The following is an 18,670-nucleotide window of genomic DNA, read 5'->3' on the forward strand; positions in this document are numbered from 1 at the left end:
CAACAACAGCCCCCTAAATCATATGTCTGACTTTCTGATTTGTAAATTCACCACAGTTCCCAACATTGACCAGCAGGTGGCAATGATACTCTCTTCTCAGACAGTAAATGACCACCAGTCAGCTACATTTATTTTGTTAGGAGGAGATGGAAAAGCATTGAGACTATTTGTCATGGAAGCAATTTCACTCATTTACTCATGTGAATGGGTAGAAAGAGATAAGAGAAGCTAATATTGATATGCACTGTTAAATCTTTACAGCTCAGGATAATATGACTATAATTAAAGAACATCACTACAATCTGCTGGCTGGATCGGTCTTCTGAATTGAATTGAAACAGTTTTTAGAACTTTAGAGATGATTAACTAAAATATGATGATAGAAGACAGCACCATGCTGTATGATAGCATAAACCCTCTAATGTTGCTCACTAGTTAACAAAGTCACAAACCCTGACCATTTTTACATTTTACCAGACGCTCTGTAGTGAGTCATTCATTTTCATACTTTTTTAGTAATCGAAACCACAACTCTGGCATTGCAAGCACTATGCTCTACCAACTGAGCTACATTCTTAAAATCAGATTTAACCCTAAACCACACTTCTAACCTTATGCCTAACCTTAAACTTAAATTAAGATCAGAAATGTACATTTTTGTTTTCATGACATTTTACGATAGGCCTATAGACAATTTAGACTTTGTGACTGGGTTTTCTAATAACCAGAGAGGCTGGGGGGAGGAGATTACTCCAAGTACCTGTGTAAAGGTGAAGGTGAAAGTTGTGTCTCAGTTTAGGCCTGAGGTGTAGATTGTTCTGTAAAAACGTGTAGATATGCACATATAGTTACTATTTGAGTGGTTATGGATTTAAATCAACTATTTTGAATGTGAAGTGGAGGATGTGAAGTCCAGTAAAGGTAAGAGGAGATGTCAGTATATTTCACTTTCCAAACTAGACACAAAAGTCCTGTTTTAAAACAATGAGGACTGGAGAAAGAGGAAGTGATGTTTGTATCTGTGTGATTGAGCAAAAGAGAGAATTTGATGAATGGTAATGATGTAAATATGAATGTTTTCTCTTTTTATTGCAGTTAAAATGGCAGAGTCCAACGTTGATAGTAAGTCACCATGCTATAATTAATGATGAACATTTCTTTCATGTATTTGGGAGAACAGAACTGAACCAACTATTGAAAATGAAATGTGTTTGTGGTTTTATTTGTCTTTATGTGTAAATGTGTGTCTGGATGAAATGTGTTTGTAAAATGAGGAGTTGTAGCTGAGTTTGTGTCTGTGAGAAACAGCTCTACTGCTCCACAGTGACCTCTCCCTCCAAACATCTCTTTATTATAGAACCCATTTAATCCAGCCGGACACAATACGGAAGAAAATAAACCTTTTGTACTTTGCTGGATCTAGAGAAGTTAAAGTTGTACATATCAACAAGTAAGTTGGGCTCCTGAGTGGCGCAACGGTTTAAGGCACTGCATCTCAAGAAGTGTCTCTACAGACTCTGGTTCAATTCCAGGCTGTATCACAACCGCCCATGATTGGGAGTCCCGTAGGGCAGAGCACAATTGGTCCAGCATCGTCTGGGGTTGGCTGTCATTCTAAATTAGAAGTTGTTCTTAACTGACTTGCCTCGTTAAATAAATAAAATATGTATCCAGAGCAATTAGGATTAAGTGCCTTGCTCAAGGGCATATCAACAAATGTTTTCCTAGTTTCCTCAGGGATTCAAACCAGCGACGTTTCGGTTACTGGCCCAATGCTCTTAAGCGCTAGGCTACCTGCCAAACATGTCTGACTAATAGGAAAATACAGTGCCTCTAATTTATTCTATATATTTAGTCATAGCAGATCCCTTTTCTTTCTTCAGTAGATTTAAGTTGAGTTCGGTTCAGGATTTACTTGTTCTAAATGATGTTACAGATGATGTTACCATTATCCATTACCTTTACTGATGTTTAAATCAGAGATTTTTACTGTAAAACATCATATGTTGTTATTTCAGGGGGAATTGGCCGTGTATAGACCCATAAACTGAATGAGTATAATAATTGAAGTGATATTTAATGTTATTAGGTTTGTTTAGTGTCTCTTGCACAATGGTAGACCTTGTTAGTATGAATGTTGAGGCTTGGACACTGGGGTAGACCTGGTTAGTATGAATGTTGAGGCTTGGACACTGGGGTAGACCGGTTTTATATGAGTATGCCCATGGATTTCCCTGGTTTATAATGGGGTGTAGGGATACACAAGGTTCATACAGGTAATGGGGCTGGATGGACGTCTATTGTCCAATCAAATCCTTTCTGGCAACAACGTTTGTGGTAGAAACAAGAGATTGGGGCTGGATCACATGTGTTATACCAGTGTAATATTAGTTTATCTATGAAATGATTAGTGTATACAGGTCAGAGGTCACAGGACTAAAACATGCTGATAACAGGGTTGGGGTGTGCAGTGAATAGCTGGATATAGGTTACTGTTGGTGACTTGAGGAATACAGGCCTAAGGAAAGTGGGTAACAGGGCTGAGATATGAAAGTAACAGGGATGAGGTGTATTGGCAAATAAACTGGGGTCTTGAGTAACACACAGGTCATTTAGGGCCAGGATATGCCTGTATCTGTACTTGATTGTATAGATTTGAGGGTATTGGCATGTGGGTGTTAGGGTTAGGGCATGGGGGTAACAGGGCTGGGGTGTGTGGGTCATTGAGTTTAGGTGTGTGGGTAAGTGGACTGAGGTATATAGATATTGAGGTTGAGGAATAGGGGTAAATATCTGTTTATGTTATTATAAACAGAGCACTCTGTCACAATTGTGACCAAGAATAAAACATACTTTTAAATAAATAAATAATCAAAATGGATGACATGTTAGGCTTACTAGTGGCATAAGATTAGCATAGTGGCATGTCTGGGAAAGATGTGGAAACAAATGGGATAATATCATTCTAGATTGTAGCATCACATTCTTCTATGACATATATACTTTCCTTCAAATGAATATGTCTGTCTGGGATTGTGGGGGTTGTATTTTAGAATTGACATGGTCCTGTTTGTTGTATGTCTATTGTATTTTTTAATTCAGCTGTGTTTATCAATGTACTGAGAGGATTTGTGTTCCTGACACAGATGATGTCATTAAACATGAAATGTTCTCTCTTTCTGAACAGATCAGTTTAAACTCACCTCAGAAGACTATGTGTTTTCTGATGTTGGTGAAGAGGTCACCCTTCCCTGTCACCTCTCACCTGATAACAGTGCTGTTGCATCGACGATCAGGTGGTTTAAAGAGACAGAGTGTATTTACCTGTATCAGAATGGCCAGGTGACAGAGAGGAGTGGCTATAAGGGCAGAGTGAGTCTGATCACCCAGGAGCTGGATAGAGGCAATGTGTCTCTGAGGCTGAGAGACTTCAGGAGGCCAGATAGAGTAGTCTACATATGTCAGGTCATCCATGGAGAACAGAAGATGGAGGCTGCAGTGGGTTTATGGGAGAGAGAAGGTAAGTGTTCTAGAACTCCAGTAATGTTTCTAAACACATAAACAACAACAATAACAACCAGTCTCTTTCCCTGTACAGAACACTTGTACTTTCTCATGTAGGTAGGAGCTCATAGTAGGAGTTACAGATGAATAGACTAGATTCATTCTGAATATCAACTAGTTACAATGCATATTACCATCACTCTGAGCTCTGAGCTGGTCCTAAAGCATTAGAACCATTCCAACATTACTGTCACGTCCCTTGATTGTCATTAGTAATGAATGTGATGAACACTCATACCCCTCTGATGTATATCACATCACTATGGTATATGAGAGGATAATGTGACAGATGGTGATTTGAAGGTAATGATAATAACTATTACATTCTGTTTTACATGATCATTATTCATGACTCTCCATCTTGGATAATGGATGATCAGTACGGGGTGAGTAATTTCTTATTTGTCTGTTTTGTTTATTGAAAGAACAGACCAGAGTGTTAATCTGATACTATAAAAACTACAGGCCTTGTGAACAGCAGTGTGTCTTCTTCAAGGCTACAAATTAAATCAGTTTCTTTACATTTATCAATACTCTCCCCAAATGTTCTCAAGGTAGGTTGGATTAAGATGTATAGATGTTCTTCAAATTATCCAGAATTTTCATATCATAGATCTCCCACAATATATCTGCCATAGAGGTCAACATTTCACATAGTCCTCCAACAATATACAGTTGAAGTCAGAAGTTTACATACACTTATGTTGGAGTCATTAAAACTTGTTTGTCAACCACTCCACACATTTCTTGTTAACAAACTATATTTTTGGCAAGTCGGTTAGGACATCTACTTTGTGCCTGATTCAAGTAATGTTTCCAACAATTGTTTACAGACAGATTATTTAACTTGTAATTCACTGTATCACAATTCCAGTGGGTCAGAAGTTAACATACACTAAGTTGACTGTGCCCTTAAATAGCTTGGAAAATTCAAGAAACGGATGTCATGGCTTTAGAAGCTTCTGATAGGCTAATTGACATCATTTGAGTCAATTGGAGGTGTACCTGTGGATGGATTTCAAGGCCTACTGTCAAACTCAGTGCCTCTTTGCTTGACATCATGGAAAATGAAAAGAAATCAGCCAAGACCTCAGAGAAAAAATTGTAGACCTCCACAAGTCTGGTTCATCCTTGGGAGCAATTTCCAAACTCCTGAAGGTACCACGTTCATCTGTACAAACAATAGTACGCAAGTATAAACACCATGGGACCACGCAGCCGTCATACCACTCAGGAAGGAGACGCTTTCTGTCTCCTAGAGATGAACGTACTTTGGTGTGAAAAGTGCAAATCAATCCCAGAGCAACAGCAAAGGACCTTGTGAAGATGCTGGAGGAAAGAGGTACAAAAGTATCTATATCCACAGTAAAACGAGTCCTATATCGACATAACCTGAAAGGCCACTTAGCAAGGAAGAAGCCAGTGCTCCAAAACCGCCATAAAAAAACAGACTACGGTTTGCAACTGCACATGGGGACAAAGATTGTACTTTTTGGAGAAATATCCTCTGGTCTGATTAAACAAAAATAGAACTGTTTAGCCTTGATGACCATCGTTATGTTTGGAAGAAAAAGGGGGAGGCTTGCAAGCCGAAGAACATCAACCCCAAACGTGAAGCATTGGGGGTGGCAGCATCATATTGTGGGGGTGCTTTGCTGCTGGAGGGACTGGTGCACTCACAAAATAGATGGCATCATGAGGTAGGTAAATTATGTGGATATATTGAACATCTCAAGACATCAGTCAGGAAGTTAAAGCTTGGTCGCAAACGGGTCTTCCAAATGGACAATGACCCCAAGCATACTTCCAAAGTTGTGGCAAAATGGCTTAAGGACAACAAAGTCAAGGTATTGGAGTGGCCATCAAAAAGCCCTGACCTCAATCCTACAGAATATGTGTGGGCAGAACTGAAAGGGTGTGCGAGCAAGGAGGCCTACAAACCTGACTCAGTTACACCAGCTCTGTCAGCAGGAATGGGCCAAAATTCACCCAACTTATTGTGGGAAGCTTGTGGAAGGCTACCCGAAATGTTTGACCCAACTTAAACAATTTAAAGGCAATGCACACAAATACTAATTGTGTGTATGTAAACTTCTGACACACTGACATCATAACTGACCTAAAACAGGGCATTTTTTACCAGGATTAAATGTCAGGGATTGTGAAAAACTGAGTTTAAATGTATTTGGCTAAGGTGAATGAAAATTTCCGACTTCAACTGTATCTGCCATAGAGGTCAACATTGCACTCCAAAATGAAAATAGAATCAGCTTGAATTTATCTTGATGTCTTATTATGAAGCATTCAGTCATTCTCAGACTGCTCACATAGTAGTGCTGCTTACATCCCTTTCCCTAGATGTACATTAGTAATGAATGTGATGAACAGTCATTCCAATATGATGTATGGTATTTCATTAAATTATGACATGAGACAGAAATTCAATGAACAATATTAACTAATGTATTCTGTTTTACATGATCATTATTCATGACTCTCCATCTTGGATAATGGATGATCAGAAGAGGGTGAGTAATTACTTATTTGTCTGTTTTGTTTATTGACAATCAATAACACAAGACAAAGAACAGACCAGAGTGTTAATCTGATACTATAAAAACTACAGGCCTTGTGAACAGCAGTGTGTCTTCTTCAAGGCTACAAATTAAATCAGTTTCTTTACATTTATCAATTCTCTCCCCAAATGTTCTCAAGGTAAGTTGGATTAAGATGTATAGATGTTCTTCAAATTATCCAGAATTTTCACATCATAAACCTCCCACAATATATATGCCATATAGCTCAACATTTCACACACCAACATTTAAATAGAATCAGCTTGAATTTATCTTGATGTCTTATTATGAAGCATTCAGTCATTCTCAGACTGCTCACATAGTAGTGCTGCTTACATCCCTTTCCCTAGATGTACATTAGTAATGAATGTGATGAACAGTCATATCAATATGATGTATGGTATTTCATTAAATTATGACATGAGACAGAAATTCAATGAACAATAATAACTAATGTATTCTGTTTTACATGATCATTATTCATGACTCTCCATCTTGGATAATGGATGATCAGGAGCAAGACTGGGTGAGTAATTACTTATTTGTCTGTTTTGTTTATTGACAACCAATAACACAAGACAAAGAACAGACCAGAGTGTTAATCTGATACTATAAAAACTACAGGCCTTGTGAACAGCAGTGTGTCTTCTTCAAGGCTACACATTAAATCAGTTTCTTTACATTTATCAATACTCTCCCCAAATGTTCTCAAGGTAGGTTGGATTATGATGTCAGATGTTCTTCAGATTCTACTGAATGTATATTCCATAGAACCCTGCCTCCTGACACAATATCCTGTATCTGCCATAGAGCCCAATGCTGGTTATCACTAACAATGAACATAATCATTTGATCAGAGATAGGACAATAACAAAACAACATTATTTATGAAGTTAACCAGATCTCATTGGTGCCCACAGTTCCTACATGAGGGAGGCTTGCGTGACAGGAGAAATCTGATTGGTCCTGTTTGCTCTGTATATAGTGATGTAGTCCACCACACAGAACTCACCTCTCTGTTTTACACCATAGCCTCAGGATCAGAGTACTTACAACATGAGACCCAGGAGGACAAGCTGAAGAGGGAGGCATCAGCTGGTGAGCTTGGTAAGTTTGAGAGAGTCTGGAGGAGAGAGGATTGAATCAGGGAACATGAGTGATGTCATTCAGTTTTTCAGACTAATTCATTTGTAATGTATCAAATAGTCAATAGACCAGTTGATGATTGGTTCAGCTCAGATAACTGTTGACTGGAGGAAATAATTACTAATAATTGTACCACCTCCATCAAATGATAATGTCTTTATAGGCATACTATTGAATGAATAAATAAATTACTTATTCAAACAATGCTAGAACGTGCCAATAGGATCTCACTAGCTCGTGCCTGGCCATGCCCACCTCCTTCCTTGTTCCGCCCACTATGACTCATTTGTTCACATTGGAAACGACACGCCGTGTTCTAAGGAACGCCGTTTGGGTCTTTGCGTGTCAAAAAGATACACTTCAATAAGCTTCTTGACCAATCAGGACCTGAGTATGACACCACGTCACACATAATAATTTAACACGTTCAAATAATGTTATTTGACGTGTATCTTTTTGACACGCAACGACTCAAACGGCCTTCCATAGTGCACCTCAATACATGTCAGACATGCTTTTTGTCACGCCCTGGCCTTAGTTATCTTTGTTTTCTACTGAGATATGGAAACATTATTTCAATCTAATGAAAAACATCCTAATCTAAAACAGGGAAACGGTCCATGATCTTTAAATCAGTAAAATAACCTTCAATAAGTCTATGTTAAATCACAAGATAGATTCACACCTAGCTTACTTACAAAACAAGCACTGTGGACCGCACTGTGTCCTCATGTACTGCAGGGATAAGGGGAAAATGTACCTCTCCTGTTCAGCTGCTGGATGTTAGACTCAGCGATCAGACAAACACTCATAGTTATCAGCCTGCTTCTCCCGGGTTGACGCCTTTAGATTCCAGCATTATTCCGTCTCCTGAACGACTGAAATCTGACATGTGTAAACGTTATAAAAGTTACAATAATGACACTCAGCCTAATCGACGGCGTCCAGACTCTCACACCCCACGGTAGCTGCTGCTATCGTTAGCTAGCTAACGTTAGTTTGTTCAGTCCAGTCCAACGACGCTTCATGTTCCAGCGATATTTTAAGAAAAGTCAACATCATAACACAACATAATAGCAATAGAAAGGCCTGATTTACTGGAACGGACAAACTGTAAAGTAACAAATGATAACATAGCTAGCTAGATAGACTAATAATAGACAGGTCTAGTTTACTGGAACGGACAAACTGTAAAATAACAAACGATAACATAGCTAGTTAGACAGACTAATAATAGACAGGTCTAGTTTACTGGAACGGACAAACTGTAAAGTAACAAATGATAACATAGCTAGCTAGACAGACTAATAATATACAGGCCTAGTTTACTGGAACGGACAAACTGTAAAATAACACACGATAACATAGCTAGCTAGATAGATTAATAACAGAAAGGCCTAGTTTACTGGAACAGACAAACTGTAAAATAACAAACGATAACATAGCTACCTAGATAGATAATAATAGACAGGCTGTTAGGGTTGCGTCAATTCAATCTGGTATAAGGACAAGTATGACAATGAGTCACTAATTGTATGCTATGTACTTTTTATTAACTAAGTAATAAATGGCAAATGCAATTTCCGTATATACGGGTTCAATGTTTCATCACGCAGGATAAGACAGAGAACTGATTTGTTCCTGACAAAGATAGTATATTATACTCATGACAGAGATAGTTCCCACTTCCGAGCCGGCCTGTCAGAGTAGAGACTGGGCATGGTTTAGACTTACCCAGCCTATCGTTGATGTTGGCGCCTTAAGCCAGTCCTGGCCCCTTAGCGCATGTGATGTCCCGACGCTGTTGCTGTGTAGATTACGCTCCTTCACCCCAAAGACTGAGGTCAGACAGCTCTGTAATATTGTCTGAGCTATTCGCACCTGTATACAATGGCCACTGTTCTCGCTCAAGGCTAACCACAGCTTCCCAGCACACTTATCTGGGGCTAACTGTTACTTTCAGCACACACACACACAGACACCCAGTCTCCCAGGCCAACAGTTGCTAATATTCAATCACATGTGTTATAGTATTGGGTTATAGTGCATAATTCAGAATTGGGTTATAGTGCATAATTCAGAACCTCACAGTAGCCACACTTTGTTGCACAATTATAACACACACACACTTCACACTGCTGTTCATATCTTATGCCCTTGTACATTGTTGCGTACACAACACATTCTTTCAGGCTGTGGCCCCATGGTTAGGCTGTGAGAACCTGTTACTCTTGAGAACAAAGACAAATTGTCAGGCCTACATGAGTCAGTAGCCTAAACTTTAATTAATGTAAAATCCATCTAGTTTATAGTTATTTTAGCACGCTAAGCCTAACAAAACCCCACAAGGCCTAGTTTACTGGAACGGACATACTGTAAAATAACACACGATAACATAGCTAGCTAGAAAGACTAATAATAGACAGGCCTAGTTTACTGGAACGGACATACTGTAAAATAACACACGATAACATAGCTAGCTAGATAGATAATAATAGACAGGCCTAGTTTACTGGAACGGACATACTGTAAAATAACACACGATAACATAGCTAGCTAGATAGACTAATAATAGAAAGGGGAGCGTTACGTGTTAAAGTTACTAGGTAGTTGTACCGTTTAATGTTGACTTTTGCCAGGTATTACCTAACCTACCAGAATGAATCTGACCTTTGACCCACCTGATCCTCCTGGGCTGGTTGTAAAGGTGGTTGCACTTGGCTGGTAAAACTTAAAAAGAGGTCTCATGTTTTTAAGGTTCGACATGATTTAGTCGTTTGTTGGTGATGATGAATGAGATGTTTTTCATATAGCTGTTTTCACATGCACCTTATTTGTGATCGGCCAACATTTGCATATAGTTTACATAGTGTTATTTGACGTGTATCTTTTTGACACGCAAAGACCCAAAAGGCGTTTCATAGTGCACCTCAATACATGTCAGACATGCTTTTAAGTTATGTACCCAGTATGTCCCTCAGGGCCTCTGGCACTGGCCTTTTAACTATCCTGAAGTCTAGGACCAAGAGGCATGGAGAGGCAGCCTTTAGTTATTATGCCCCCAGCCTCTGGAATAGCCTGCCAGAGAACCTGAGGAGGTCTGAAACTGTGGACATATTTAAAAGGGATCTTAAAACACACCTTTTCAGCTTTACTTTTCCTTAACGTGCTTTTTTAGTCTTTTAGTTTAAAATTGTTATTCTTTTGTTTTTGTTTAAATATTTCAGTTTTTATTTTCAGGCAATTGATATGTTATTAACTTAAGGTATGAAATAAGGTATAAGGTATGAAATTAAGTATAAAATAATTGAAATGTTAATGACATCTCCATGGGTCCACCTTGGTGGGTCAAAGGTCATACCTGTTTGCATTTTGGGGAATTTTGATGAGACAGAATGGGCAGCATTGGGATGTCCATAGGCTGTCCAACAAATCATTACTATTTCTCTCTATAGCTGGAACAGGGAGCTGGCTGGATGAAGTGGCGACCCCTGGTGGCCCTCATTGGGCCATCTCCCCTCTTCTCCTTGGGGCAGGGAGCTGGCTGAATGTAGTGGCGACCCCTGGGTTGCCCCAGCCAGTGCAGGGAGCTGGCTGAATGTAGTGGCTCCCCCTGGGTTGCCCCAGCCCGTGCAGAGAGCTGGCTGGATGTACTGTGCCCCCTGGTGGCCGTTGGCGGAAGTAGGCACCCCTCTCCGGGGGTCGGGCCCCCCTCCCTGGGTCAGCCTCAGCTCTCTCCGGCCCCTCCCCCCATATCCCTGGGGAAGTGAGCTGGCTGGATTGGCCCCCGTGCCCAGGGGCCGGTCCACCCAGTCTCTGGAGCGAGACTCTAGACAGAGTCTGAGTAGAGCATTAATATCCCCTGTAAAGGCACACTGGACAGGTGTAATGAAGGCATGTAAAAATGACCATAACAAGCATTCTAATCACCTGTAAATGCACACTGAACAGGTGTAACGGGGAATATACACGGCTGTGACTATAACCGAAGATAATTCTCTTGGGAGGTAATACGGTCGGCATTTCATTGTGAGGTATTTATTCTAAGTCGGGTGAACAAAAGGACTTGAGTTCCATTATGATATCACAATCACACCATGTGTAGTTAATCATGAAACATACACCCCGCCCTTCTTCTTCCCGGCTGTATGTAATAACACACTAAAATGTCTAGGCTAACAATGTAAGAAATAACACTGCAAAGTTTCCTCGGGGCTAGAAGCACGGCTGCCCTCTATATCGGTGCCATTTTATATATTGACTTCGTCCGTCCTTGCTCGCTCATTAACGTCTTAATCGAAATTATGGATTGCCTCTTATCCGCTTGTCGTCCCATTATGCCATAGTTTGTACATCTCCATTGTCAGTAGAAACCACATTTGTTTAAGCAAGTCAGCCATATCAGCTATGTTTTTTAAAAGGCAGTAAATGAGGCTGAATGAACTGTTTCACTGAATGGGGCTCAATGAGAAATAGTTCATGACAAATCACCAGTAACCTTCTCAGACGACATGGTAATATTGTCTAGATAGAGAACTGTCACGGTCGTTGTAAGGAGGAGACCAAGGCGCAGCGTGGTAAGCGTACATTCTTCTTTATTGAAAGAACGAACACTGAACAAACAAACAAAATAAACGAACCGTGAAGCTAAAATGGCTAGTGCAGACAGGCAACTAAACATAGAATAAGAACCCACAAACTACCTAAATGGCTACCTAAATATGGTCCCCAATCAGAGACAACGATAAACAGCTGCCACCAATTGGGAACCATACCAGGCCACCATAGACATACATATACCTAGACTTACAAAACCCCCTAGACATATAAACACCTAGACATACAAAAACTAAACAAACCACCCTCGTCACACCCTGACCTAACCAAAATAATTCAGACAATTAACTTAAAAACAAACCGTTGAAATCAAATGCAACTTTAAATATCTACTTGTAAAACATAAGATCTAGCATCGCTTGTATATTTTGTACTCAAAATAAAAAACATGACAAAATAAATTGAATTCAGTTGCAGAAAATGCCTCCTATTCTAGTGAATTGCTGCTATACTCCACATCTACAGCTGGGTCAGAACATACTGGTTTGGGTTTGAGGATGAACAGGGTAAACACTGTTGCCAGGGGCTACCACATGACACAGCATTGTGCAGAATGTCACAGTAGAAACTTGTTGAAAATTGTCATACTGAGACTAAATTTAAAGATAATCGACCAAAAAAAGTATATGGTTTCCGGTGTCTTTTTTGAAAATTAAAGTCTTGATTAACTTAAGGTGCTGACATGGATACTGTCTGTAAGTGCCCAGATTGTAATGGTTTTAACCCAAACTCAGCCTTTACCCCCAGCCCTGTCCCCTGCACACCCTAACCCAAACTCAGTCTTTACCCACAGCCCTGTCCCCTGCACACCCTAACCCAAACTCAGCCTTTACTCCCAGCCCTGTCCCCTGTACACCCTAACCCAAACTCAGCCTTTACCCCCAGCCCTGTCCCCTGCACACCCTAACCCAAACTCAGCCCTTACCCCCAGCCCTGTCCCCTGCAAACCCTAACCCAAACTCAGTCTTTACCCCCAGCCCTGTCCCCTGCACACCCTAACCCAAACTCAGCCCTTACCCCCAGCCCTGTCCCCTGCACACCCTAACCCAAACTCAGTCTATACCCCCAGCCCTGTCCCCTGTCCCCTGCATACCCTAACCCAAACTCAGTCTTTACCCCCAGCCCTGTCCCCTGCACACCCTAACCCAAACTCAGCCCTTACCCCCAGCCCTGTCCCCTGCACACCCTAACCCAAACTCAGTCTATACCCCCAGCCCTGTCCCCTGTCCCCTGCACACCCTAACCCAAACTGAGCCCTTACCCCCAGCTCTGTCCCCTACACACCCTAACCCAAACTCAGCCTTTACCCCCAGCCCTGTCCCCTGCACACCCTAACCCAAACTCAGCCTTTACCCCCAGCCCTGTCCCCAGCACACCCTAACCCAAACTCAGTCTTTACCCCCAGCCCTGTCCCCTGCACACCCTAACCCAAACTCAGCCTTTACCCCCAGCCCTGTCCCCTACACACCCTAACCCAAACTCAGTCTTTACCCCCAGCCCTGTCCCCTGCACACCCTAACCCAAACTCAGTCTTTACCCCCAGCCCTGTCCCCTGCACACCCTAACCCAAACTCAGCCTTTACCCCCAGCCCTGTCCCCTGCACACCCTAACCCAAACTCAGTATTTACCCCCAGCCCTGTCCCCTGCACACCCTAACCCAAACTCAGCCCTTACCCCCAGCACTGTCCCCTGCACACCCTAACCCAAACTCAGTATTTACCCCCAGCCCTGTCCCCTACACACCCTAACCCAAACTCAGTATTTACCCCCAGCCCTGTCCCCTACACACCCTAACCCAAACTCAGCCTTTACCCCCAGCCCTGTCCCCTACACACCCTAACCCAAACTCAGCCTTTACCCCCAGCCCTGTCCCCTACACACCCTAACCCAAACTCAGCCTTTACTCCCAGTCCCATATATGGTATGTCTGACTTTCTGATTTGTAAATTCACTGCAGTTTCCAACATGTACCAGCAGGTGGCAATGATACTCTCTTCTCAGACAGTAAATGACCACCAGTCAGCTACATTAATTTTATTAGGAGGGGATGGAAAAGCATTGAGACTATTTGTCATGGAAGCAATTTCACTCATTTACTCATGTGAATGGGTCCAAAGAGATAAGAGAAGCTAATATTGATATGCACTGTTAAATCTTTACAGCTCAGGATAATATGACTATAATTAAAGAACATCACTACAATCTGCTGGCTGGATCGGTCTTCTGAATTGAATTGAAACAGTTTTTAGAACTTTAGAGATGATTAACTAAAATATGATGATAGAAGACAGCACCATGCTGTACGATAGCATAAACCCTCTAATGTTGGTCACTAGTTAACAAAGTCACAAACCCTGACCATTTTTACATTTTACCAGACGCTCTGTAGTGAGTCATTCATTTTCATACTTTTTTAGTAATCGAAACCACAACTCTGGCATTGCAAGCACTATGCTCTACCAACTGAGCTACATTCTTAAAATCAGATTTAACCCTAAACCACACTTCTAACCTTATGCCTAACCTTAAACTTAAATTAAGATCAGAAATATACATTTTTGTTTTCATGACATGTTACGATAGGCCCGTAGACAATTTAGACTTTGTGACTGGGTTTTCTAATAACCAGAGAGGCTGGGGGGAGGAGTTTACTCCAAGTACCTGTGTAAAGGTGAAGGTGAAAGTTGTGTCTCAGTTTAGGCCTGAGGTGTAGATTGTTCTGTAAAAACGTGTAGATATGCACATATAGTTACTATTTGAGTGGTTATGGATTTAAATCAACTATTTTGAATGTGAAGTGGAGGATGTGAAGTCCAGTAAAGGTAAGAGGAGATGTCAGTATATTTCACTTTCCAAACTAGACACAAAAGTCCTGTTTTAAAACAATGAGGACTGGAGAAAGAGGAAGTGATGTTTGTATCTGTGTGATTGAGCAAAAGAGAGAATTTGATGAATGGTAATGATGTAAATATGAATGTTTTCTCTTTTTATTGCAGTTAAAATGGCAGAGTCCAGAGTTCATAGTAAGTCACCATGCTATAATTAATGATGAACATTTCTTTCATGTATTTGGGAGAACAGAACTGAACCAACTATTGAAAATGAAATGTGTTTGTGGTTTTATTTGTCTTTATGTGTAAATGTGTGTCTGGATGAAATGTGTTTGTAAAATGAGGAGTTGTAGCTGAGTTTGTGTCTGTGAGAAACAGCTCTACTGCTCCACAGTGACCTCTCCCTCCAAACATCTCTTTATTATAGAACCCATTTAATCCAGCCGGACACAATACGGAAGAAAATAAACCTTTTGTACTTTGCTGGATCTAGAGAAGTTAAAGTTGTACATATCAACAAGTAAGTTGGGCTCCTGAGTGGCGCAACTGTTTAAGGCACTGCATCTCAAGAAGTGTCTCTACAGACTCTGGTTCAATTCCAGGCTGTATCACAACCGCCCATGATTGGGAGTCCCAAAGGGGGGAGCACAATTGGTCCAGCATCGTCTGGGGTTGGCTGTCATTCTAAATTAGAACTTGTTCTGAACTGACTTGCCTGGTTAAATAAATAAAATATGTATCCAGAGCAATTAGGATTAAGTGCCTTGCTCAAGGGCATATCAACAAATGTTTTCCTAGTTTCCTCAGGGATTCAAACCAGCGACGTTACTGGCCCAATGCTCTTAAGCGCTAGGCTACCTGCCAAACATGTCTGACTAATAGGAAAATACAGTGCCTCTAATTTATTCTATATATTTAGTCATAGCAGATCCCTTTTCTTTCTTCAGTAGATTTAAGTTGAGTTCGGTTCAGGATTTACTTGTTCTAAATGATGTTACAGATGATTTTACCATTATCCATTACCTTTACTGATGTTTAAATCAGAGATTTTTACTGTAAAACATCATATGTTGTTATTTCAGGGGGAATTGGCCGTGTATAGACCCATAAAGTGAATTAGTATAATAATTGAAGTGATATTTAAAGTTATTAGGTTTGTTTAGTGTCTCTTGCACAATGGTAGACCTTGTTAGTATGAATGTTGAGGCTTGGACACTGGGGTAGACCTGGTTAGTATGAATGTTGAGGCTTGGACACTGGGGTAGACCTGTTTTATATGAGTATGCCCATGGATTTCCCTGGTTTATAATGGGGTGTAGGGATACACAAGGTTCATACAGGTAATGGGGCTGGATGGACGTCTATTGTCCAATCAAATCCTTTCTGGCAACAACGTTTGTGGTAGAAACAAGAGATTGGGGCTGGATCACATGTGTTATACCAGTGTAATATTAGTTTATCTATGAAATGATTAGTGTATACAGGTCAGAGGTCACAGGACTAAAACATGCTGATAACAGGGTTGGGGTGTGCAGTGAATAGCTGGATATAGGTTATTGTTGGTGACTTGAGGAATACAGGCCTAAGGAAAGTGGGTAACAGGGCTGAGATATGAAAGTAACAGGGATGAGGTGTATTGGCAAATAAACTGGGGTCTTGAGTAACACACAGGTCATTTAGGGCCAGGATATGCCTGTATCTGTACTTGATTGTATAGATTTGAGGGTATTGGCATGTGGGTGTTAGGGTTAGGGCATGGGGGTAACAGGGCTGGGGTGTGTGGGTCATTGAGTTTAGGTGTGTGGGTAAGTGGACTGAGGTATATAGATATTGAGGTTGAGGAATAGGGGTAAATATCTGTTCATGTTATTATAGGCAGAGCATTCTGTCACAATTGTGACCAAGAATAAAACATACTTTTAAATAAATAAATAATCAAAATGGATGACATGTTAGGCTTACTAGTGGCATAAGATTAGCATAGTGGCATGTCTGGGAAAGATGTGGGAACAAATGGGATAATATCATTCTAGATTGTAGCATCACATTCTTCTATGACATATATACTTTCCTTCAAATGAATATGTCTGTCTGGGATTGTGGGGGTTGTATTTTAGAATTGATATGGTCCTGGTTGTTGTATGTCTATTGTAGTTTTTAATTCAGCTGTGTTTATAAATGTACTGAGAGGATTTGTGTTCCTGACACAGATGATGTCATTAAACATGAAATGTTCTCTCTTTCTGAACAGATCAGTTTAAACTCACCTCAAAAGACAAGGTGTGGTCTGATGTTGGTGAAGAGGTCACCCTCCCCTGTCACCTCCCACCTGACACCAGTGCTGTTGCCATGACGATCAGGTGGTTTAAAGAGACCGAGTGTATTTACCTGTATAAGAATGGCCAGGTGACAGAGAGGAGTGGCTATGAGGGCAGAGTGAGTCTGATCACCCAGGAGCTGGAGAGAGGCAACGTGTCTCTGAGGATGAGAGACTTCAGGGAATCAGATACAGGAGACTACTTATGTCAGGTCATCCATGGAGAACAGAAGGAGGAGGCTGGAGTGTTTTTATGGGTCAGAGGAGGTAAGTGTTCTAGAACTCCAGTAATGTTTCTAAACACCTAAACAACAACAATAACAACCAGTCTCTTTCCCTGTACAGAACACTTGTACTTTCTCATGTAGGTAGGAGTTCATAGTAGGAGTTACAGATGAATAGACTAGATTCATTCTGAATATCAACTAGTTACAATGCATATTACCATCACTGTGAGCTCTGAGCTGGTCCTAAAGCATTAGAACCATTCCAACATTACTGTCACGTCCCTTGATTGTCATTAGTAATGAATGTGATGAACACTCATACCCCTCTGATGTATATCACATCACTATGGTATATGAGAGGATAATGTGACAGATGGTGATTTGAAGGTAATGATAATAACTATTACATTCTGTTTTACATGATCATTATTCATGACTCTCCATCTTGGATAATGGATGATAAGCATTTGTTGGGTAATACAGATGTCTGTTTTGTTTGACAGGTAGGTTGCGCCTACCATAGAAAATATAGATTTCTCCTTTTGGTTTGGGAGGGAATGCGTCCTGTCTGGCCCGTCAAGTCTACACCAATACAAAGGACTGGATGGACATACACTTTCATAACCCCTTAAAACATTGGAAGTTCAAACTACAGTATTCTTTGCGTGGGTTTTATTAGCAACATAAATGATCAAACACATAATAATATAACAAATAATGAGCTCTGGTTCCTCCAGAAAAGTCCCGTACTTCAGGCCTAAAAGAGTCCAGCCCGGTAAATGAGGTCAGTGAACTCAAGTGACCTTAGTAAGGCAATGTTTGTCCATTTATAAAGTGTAGTGTGAACCCAGTCTCAATCATACAATCAAAATATCAACTCTTTTACTACACAACTATAAAGCATATCACATCTCAATAAGTCTTAAATCATCACGGTATACATCACTCTAAAACAAATGAAATACCGTATGCAAAATAGTTGTAGTCAATCGGTCAGTCAGACAATCCAAACCGCCGACAGATCTCCAGGGAGAACAACTGAGATGTTTAGTCTAAAGGAAGCAGTGAGTGGATCCGATCCTGGTTAAACTTGCGACTAGGCTACAAAGCACACTTTTAAATACAACAAAACAAACGGAGTAAAGACGATTCAGAACTGAGGGTTGAACACATGTGGTGGCATTTTCCTGTATTACCAAATGAGGAGAGTTACAAACCACACACCAGTCAGAGTTATACTTAAACTTCCTCTTTAATAATATGAGCTTTACAATAGCCCTTTTGACTTTCAACAATTCACTATCTATAATGAATTTTGAGAGTCACTACAGAAAAATACAAAGATCTTTTATAGCCAAGATACACCCTTCTCAACTTACATGATGAACCAC

At 40.7% G+C, this 18,670-nt stretch overlaps 1 long non-coding RNA gene across 1 annotated transcript; it reads left to right on the plus strand.

The window, feature by feature from the left end:
• The first annotated feature begins 238 nt into the window (after window positions 1-238).
• On the plus strand, window positions 239-17,074 carry LOC129852988 (uncharacterized). The gene is made up of 6 exons (XR_008759061.1): window positions 239-1,122; window positions 3,188-6,666; window positions 7,173-7,247; window positions 14,901-14,927; window positions 15,163-15,255; window positions 16,987-17,074. It is a non-coding gene; the product is annotated as an uncharacterized LOC129852988 (long non-coding RNA).
• The last annotated feature ends 1,596 nt before the right edge of the window (window positions 17,075-18,670 follow it).

This window comes from Salvelinus fontinalis, chromosome 4 (genome assembly GCF_029448725.1).
Source record: "Salvelinus fontinalis isolate EN_2023a chromosome 4, ASM2944872v1, whole genome shotgun sequence".
In the NCBI taxonomy this organism is placed as follows: Eukaryota; Metazoa; Chordata; class Actinopteri; order Salmoniformes; family Salmonidae; genus Salvelinus; species Salvelinus fontinalis.